This window comes from Patagioenas fasciata, chromosome 1 (assembly GCF_037038585.1).
Source record: "Patagioenas fasciata isolate bPatFas1 chromosome 1, bPatFas1.hap1, whole genome shotgun sequence".
NCBI lineage: Eukaryota > Metazoa > Chordata > Aves > Columbiformes > Columbidae > Patagioenas > Patagioenas fasciata.
The window spans coordinates 14105193-14112960 of record NC_092520.1 but is presented as its reverse complement, the minus strand read 5'-3'; positions in this window follow the sequence as shown (position 1 = coordinate 14112960).

The window sequence follows — 7768 nt, the reverse complement described above, 5'->3', positions numbered from 1 at the left end:
CTTTAGATAAAGTCCTTGATCATCTTTTTGTGTTTAGGTCTCCATCCTCGCTGTATCTCCCTTTTCTGGCCTCTTCACATTTCATTTCATCCTTTTTCATTCCCCCTGTTTCTTAGACTATCTTTTGAATATAAGGTTTTTCTTCTTTGATAGCTTCCAAGCTTTTCTTGCATGTCTATCAGCCTTTTCATGCTCTCCATTTCAAGGCTCTGAACAACTTATCATCCATTCCATCTCTCCAAGTCTCTTGATGCATTGTCCAAGTTTATTTCTTAATTATCTTCTCGAACTACTAACAGTTCTGTGCCTGATGTCATGCTGCCCCTACATTTCTGTTCAGTATACAGGCCAACTCTCTCCTTATGATAGATGTCTGCTTGGTTTCTGCCTGTCCTGCCCACTTCTACCCATAGTCTCTAAAAAAGCACATTAATCCATTTGCTAGGTAAAAGACCTGATAATAACCCAGAGCTACTGTGTACAGACATTTCTCAGAATCACAGAATCACAGAATGTTAGGGATTGGAAGGGACCTTGAAAGATCATCCAGTCCAGTCCCCCTGATGGAGCAGGAACACCCAGATGAAGTTACACAGGAAGGCATCCAGGTGGGTTTTGAATGCACCAAGGTTCCCACAGATGCACAGATCTGTTGTTGCAAGCATTGTAGTTTTAACTGAATATATCAAGTCTACTCAAGGCATTGAAAAGGTGTATTAATCATTAATCATATCTAAAGTCAGTTGAGTAAAAAGAAAAAAAAATCAAAACCACATAGTACACTTATGGTGAGTCTAAATCTACCCATGGTGGAAAAGAAGAGGCTAAGGGGAAGCAGGAACATTATTAGCAGGGAAGTGGTTCTGGCCCCATAGTTACAAAAACAATAGACCAAACTCAGTAGAGCCAGATGTCTTGCTATACTTGCAAGTCCCTGCAGGCCTGACATCAGGAAAAAAATCTCCAGACAGGTAGTGCAGCACAGGAATGGTTTTCCCAGATTGGGTGTGAAATCTCTATCCTTGGAAGTTTTCAAGACTTGGCTATAGAAAAAAAAAAGGCAGATACCATCTAGCATTGGCAGTGGTCCTGCCCTAGAAATCACTTCCAAAGAGAATTTCTGTGATTCTATGCATTACAGTGGGTATGATTCTTCAGGTAAGGAACTGATTTCTCACAGAATTGTAGAATCACAGAATAGTTTGAGTTGGAAGGGACCTTCAAGGGTCATCTAGTCTAACCCCCTGCAATAAGCAGGGACATCTTCACCAAGATTAGGTTGCTCAGAGCCCCATTCAGCCTGGTCTTGAATGATTCCAGGGATGGGACATCTATCACCTCTCTACGTAATGTGTGTCAGTGTTGTGCCACTCTCATTGTAAAAAATGTCTTCCTCATGTCTAGTCTGAATCTCCTCTCTCTTGGTTTTAAAACCATTACCCCTTGTCCTGTTGTAACAGGCCCTGCTAAAAATTCTGTCCTCCATCTTTCTTATAGGCCTCTTTTAAATACTCAAAGGCTGAAATAAGGTCTTCCTGGAGCCTTTTTTTTCTTCCGGGCTTAACAACACCAACTCTCTTAATCTGTCTTCACAGGAGAGCTGTTCCATCCCTTTGATCATTTTGGTGACCTCTTCTGGTCCCTCTCCCACAGGTCCATGTCTTTCCTGCACTGAGGGCTGCAGATCTGGACACAGGACTCCAGGTGGGGTCTCACCAGAGTGGAGCAGAGGGGCAGAATCACCTCCCTCCTACCTTACATACCTTGACAAAGACTGTATTAAAAAAAAAAAAAAAAAAAAAAAAAAAAAAACAAAAAAACAACCCAACAAAACTGAAAAGAGGGGCCTGTAGAGAGCCCTTACTTCAAATACTCTACAACATAACCTGAAATGTAATACACGGATAGAAAGTCTTCTGCACAACAAAGTGCAAAGTACATAGAAATAACACCAGGTTTTTTCCTGTGGCCTTGAAAAGGGTTTATTTTCATATATTTTTTGTTGCACCTGTCTGGAGAAAAGTCAGATTCCTATCTCACAAAAAGATGGAATTAGAGAATCACAGAATCATTTAGGATGGAAAAGAACTTATAGATCATCTAGTCCAACCATAAGCCTCACACTGTCAAGTCCACCACTAAACCATGTCCTTAAGCACCATGCCTACACATCTTTCGAACACTTCCAGGAATGGTGACTCAACCATTTCTGTGGGCTGCCTGTTCCAATGCCTGACAATCATTACAGTGAATAAATATCCTCGAATTATCTTAAAAAAAAAAAAATACAGTCTTTGGACAAAACTGAAAAGAGTACTTGGTAATGCTTTCTTAGTAACTTACAGAAGCTGTATTCAAAATTATCTAAGACTTCTTCATCAAATTTGATGGCCATGCTTCATCTGTCTTGATAGGTCTTCCTATATTAAGAGACATGACCTGGTTATGTCTAGAGGATAAAAATAAATTTAAGGTCTATCATGAGGAAGTCAAAGTAAATTCTTACACTATGTAGAAAATGATCAATTTGGTATGGATGGAGTACATAGAATGGATGAAATTGTCTCATCTCAGGCAGAAAGTCTGAAGAATTTCTGAGCAGCACAGGTAACTAAGAGTGAAACTAGCCAAAGAAAATTCCTTAATTGGCAGAATGGAAGCTACAAAAATTATTATGTCTAAAGCAATCTAGAAACATAGGAGAAGGTTTAAATAAGCCTGCACTGACAACTGAAAGCAGAAGAAGAAAGTAAGCAAGCAGCTTTACGAATACTATTACTATAAACTTTTAATATTTTCAGTAAACTTTTACAGATATGGCTAATTATGGGACCATTTCATTTTGTGAAGGAGGAATATACTTAACATAAAAATGAAACAAAAAGAACTAAGAAAAGACTGCCAGAAGGTAAGCACATAGTCAGGTCAATGAACTGGCAACACCATAAAAATTTGAGGTTTGTTGACTCCTTTGAAGAGTGAACTCTGTTTGTGAATATAACAAATAACATAACTGGCCAAAAAATCGAACTGAGAGTGCCTCTGTGCAAAGAGGAACAGCTGACACGGGTTGTAAATCTTGGAAAAAATTCTGCTCCTGAAGTACAGGATGGATCTTCATGGGAAGCAGAAATAATGAGCTGAAACTCTTCTGTCTGAGATAGGCTTAAAATTCTGCTCTTTTACTTCCAAAGTAATTTCTTAAACTACTAACTAGGATAATGTATAAAGGAAAGCAACTCTTTGAGCACTTACTTTTAGACTTCTTCACCAAACAAGCCCATCAGCTGTGGCCTGAGTTTGCTGCCTGTTCAGACCCTGCTGAAATGCCTCATGCTTCTTCTTGGCCAGCTCTTGGTATTCCAGGCACCCCATGAAAAGAACTGAAGTTTCTGAAGCCCTGAGAGGTGAGGTGTCTGCTGTCTACACCAGACTTCCACCTCCAGTACCTAACTTCTGGACTAAGTTATGAACCTTGTAAAAAAAGGCAACCTAATTAAAATACTATCAGGATACAGAGCCATAAAGAGGAAAAGTTAAAACATAAACCTGATACCACAATCCAAAACAGAGGAAGAGACAGAATGAGTACACAAGGGGAAAGTTAAAGGTCTTTTAATCAAAACAGACTGATATTAAATGACATTAAATGAAAGAATTAAAAAAAAAAAGGCTAAATAAAGAACTTCAAATTAAAAAAAAAGGGAAAAAGCAACAACTCTGTGCTGTCTTTGAAGCAGTCAGGAATGAAAAATACAATTGACAGGTAAGCAAATATGAATGTTGAAGTGAAACAAAAGACAAATGGATAAGAGGAGCCTACCAAAATAGATTTCTAATACATTTTTACTTTATGGAAGAGTAGGACAGATATTTCTCTGAATTTTTATTGGCTCGACTCCTTTGCCACAATGGTGTAGAAGGGTATCATTTTCTTTGCTTAAACCTGACAGCAAATTGAGGGACTGATTGTGATACTGAAGATGAAGAGCATGTTTTTCATCACATGGGTGCACTGAGGTCCTTGAAAAAAGCTAAGTAAGAACTTCACATATCTTTTCTTTGTTTTAGATACGTGACTGAAGAGGTTAATGGCCCTCACAGCAGCTAATGGCTGGTCATCTTCCCTTGCACACAGTACCACACTCTCCAGTCTGGTAGCCGAGTAACTTGTAAGAAGTTAAAACTGCTCAGCATGTTTAAATGTAAAGTTCTGGAAACTACTGGCTGCTTTTTTTTTTTTTGTCTTTTTTTTTCCCCCCACTTTTTTAACTGAAATAGACGAGAAAGCGACAAATCAAGCAGATTGGAGCTGTAGAAACTTCCAGCAGGAAACAGGAGCAAGTAGAATTTGCTTTTCAAGCTGGTGTCACTGTATCCAGAAGGCAATTTGTAAGCAAGCTCTTCCTTGTGTGTGCTGTTTGTAAGACTAGATTTTCCCAGCCCATGCTCCTGTTCAGGTAACATTTTCTTAACAGGATGTGGGTAGGGGAAGCATTGAAAGTAAACTTAGAAGAACCAAGATTTTGGAAGGACCCTACACTCACTGCAAGGAGCAAGCAGAGCAGGTGTGTGTCTCAAAGATTTCATTTCAAATATCTAATTTCAAAGATTTAATTGTGAAACAGCGCTAACTGCAAGCATCTTGAGAGCTGTAACTGGGTTTAACATGGGCATAGCCAGCGTGTGCAGTGGTAGGAAAATTGACTCAGTATACTGTAAAGTGCTCTGTCTCTAAGGCTAATGCAGTCATACCAACATGGCATTTTGACCACATCCGCAAGCCCTGCAAAGATCCTTGATGCACCAGTCAACGTGAAATTGTGATGCAGACATAGGAAGGTAAGGTTGGATGCAGTAAAATTATCACTGTGAGAAGACTTGAACCTTATCATCACGATCATAAAGAAGGATGAATCTCACACATGCACTGCTAGTGTGCTGGTCAGTGTTTAATGAAACATGACTCAAACATGAAAGATGCCAGTTCCAGACCAAATAAGTGATCCTGAGAATTACTCACTTCTACCAAAGACTTCTGTCTGTCTGTGGAGTATGAGACATATTAAAATCTGCCTTAGAAGGAATTCAGAAATAAAGCAGGTTTTTAACATATTACTGCTGCTACATACCAGATTCTGGCAGACTTATTCGTACTGAAGAGAAGTAACCTCTCCCACCACTGAGAAGTGACTCGTGTGAATAATGCTAATAGCATCACTGGAAGCTGTGTGATAAGCAATATCTCTCCAATATTAGTCAAGTCTCCACAACCTGGATTTCTGAGGTGGATCCAATTTATAGACTTACTCAGCTAGGGAGCAGGGTAAGCCTTGTGCTACGTTAAAGAACCAGAAGCTGTACTTTATACACACCTGGATTATTTTAAAAACAAAGCAATGGACAGAGCTTAAGCTAACACAAGTCCTAATAGGATTAAATAACTCAGGCACCTCTGAGTCGTCATAAAATCATATAATTGTTTACGTTGTAAAGAACATTTAAGATCCTCAAGTCCAAATGTTACCGTGCACTGCCAAGTCCACCACTGAACCATGTCCCTAAGTGCAACATCTATACATCTTTTAAACACCTCCTGGGATGGTGACTCAATCACTTCCCTGGGCTGCGTGTTGCAATGCCTGACAACCTTTTCCATAAATAAATTTTTCCTAACATCCAATATAAAACTCACCAGGTACAACTTGAGGCCATTTCCTCTTGTCCTATCACTTGCTGCTTGGGAGAAGAGACCAACACCCTCCATGCTCCAACCTCCTTTCATGTAGTTGGACACAGTGATAAGGTCTCCCCTCAGCCTCCTTTTCTCCAGGCTGAACAGCTCCAGTTCCCTCAGCCGCTCCTTATCAGACTTGTCAAGTGCAGTCCTGTTGACTTTAATGGGATCAAACAGAAAGACAGAGTGTAATTGCATTATGGTAGAATTTATACATTCATTAGAAAGTACAACTACTGTTCCTTGTTTACATTTAAGCTTTCATTTTAATTGTACCTTAATATGTTTTCCTTGGGAAACAAATAGATGTGACAAATTATGCCAGGGAATTTGTTGTAATAGATGCAAAGAACTAGAAGCCTGCTGTGAGCCATCAAACACATTTGGAGGTCAAAGCCATACTGTTTAATTCTTCATTCCGGGAGAGAAATTATTCTGGCAATGTTACCTGGATACCAAATTGCATACAGACACTTGACTATGCGGTTACTGAGTGAAAAACACTCTTTCAGCAACCACCTGGTCACAAGCAACTGCAGTGGACTCTTTCACTCTTATCATGCAGGGAAACTGCCTCTCCTCCTGTCAGAGCTGTAGATGAAGTAAGCCATATACATTGCTTACAGCTTTAATTCCTTCTGTGCTATTTCACAAATGTCTCATTTTCATGTCTCTCTTTTTTTTTTTTAATTTATTATTTTTATATGCCTATCTGGAGCCTGCACTTTCTTCTTGTCCTTTCCATTTCTGAGATGCCAGCAGTGGACATTCAACCTTTGTAGACATCAAGAGGTTCCTCTGTGTCGATTTTGTGCATTAATTGAAATGTATTTGTGTTTATACGGAGAGGTATACGATGGCCTCTAGTGGCTCATTGAATGTGTGCAGATACAATCTTCAATGCACCTCTCTTTTTCTGAGTATGCATGCAGGAAGAAATAAAATATTGATGTCCAGCTGTTGTCTTTTATGACCAAAAACCTTTTGACAACAGTAAACAGGGTTGAACAATATGTCCAGCAAAGAGAAAGTGATGTCTTCCATCAAAATATAAGCTGGAGCAAAATGTAAGCACTGTTCAGAATAGTCTGTGTAATACAATCAAAATCACCAAAATGTCCCTAGTCCTTTGGACTGAGCATCACAGATTACATTATTCATTCTGAATTGAGACATCCTTCATGTCTTTGGCAGCCAAAATCATAGCAACCTTGAATGCAGAATGGATTCCTAATTCTGTTTCCAGATGAAGAACTACAAGATGGTTGACTATTAGCCAACAAATGTGTCAGTCTCATCTTTCTTCTGAGTCACATCCAGGTCTGTACACAAGAGTCCATGCCTACAAATGCAGATGCATGGAAGGATCTCGACTCTCTTGGGCAGACTGGATCTTAGATGCACAAAATACATCAGTGCTCTCACTGCAGTGTCCAAGCCCAATGTCCCTGTGTCTCAACATTGATTGCCACTGTAACAAATCTGTATCACTTGAGACCTGTTTTTGTCTGGCCAAAGTCAGCAGCTCCCTGATCTGAGAGGCCAAAGAATTAAAATGTTACTGGCAGCATCCTCTCTCTGCACATTGCTGCAGGTGCTCATGCTATTTACCCCTCAGGATCACTTTCACAGAGGTCTGTGCACTTCAGAGGAGCAGGTTTGCCAACAAAACAGGGAAAACAGCATATTCCAGCTCACTCAAATTCTCTTAGTCTCTGGAGGATGCATTGTTAGGAAATATTTTTATTTTGAAATGTAGCTATGCCATGTAGGCAGTTTTCCTCTTGAAAAACAGATGCTACGATGAATAGAGCATTAGAATAAAAAAAAATATTTACAACAATTTAATCCTCTGAATGTACAAAATAATGTTACACTAGCTTACCCATGTTGTTCTTCAAAGGCCTTTTGATATACTAGTGCAGGCATTTTTTGAGGTTATGTTTTAGGGATTTTACTTACTTTAGTTCAAAAGAAATCTGCGCTTCCGATAATTTGGCATCCTCTATTGTTAAAATATATCCACAAGAG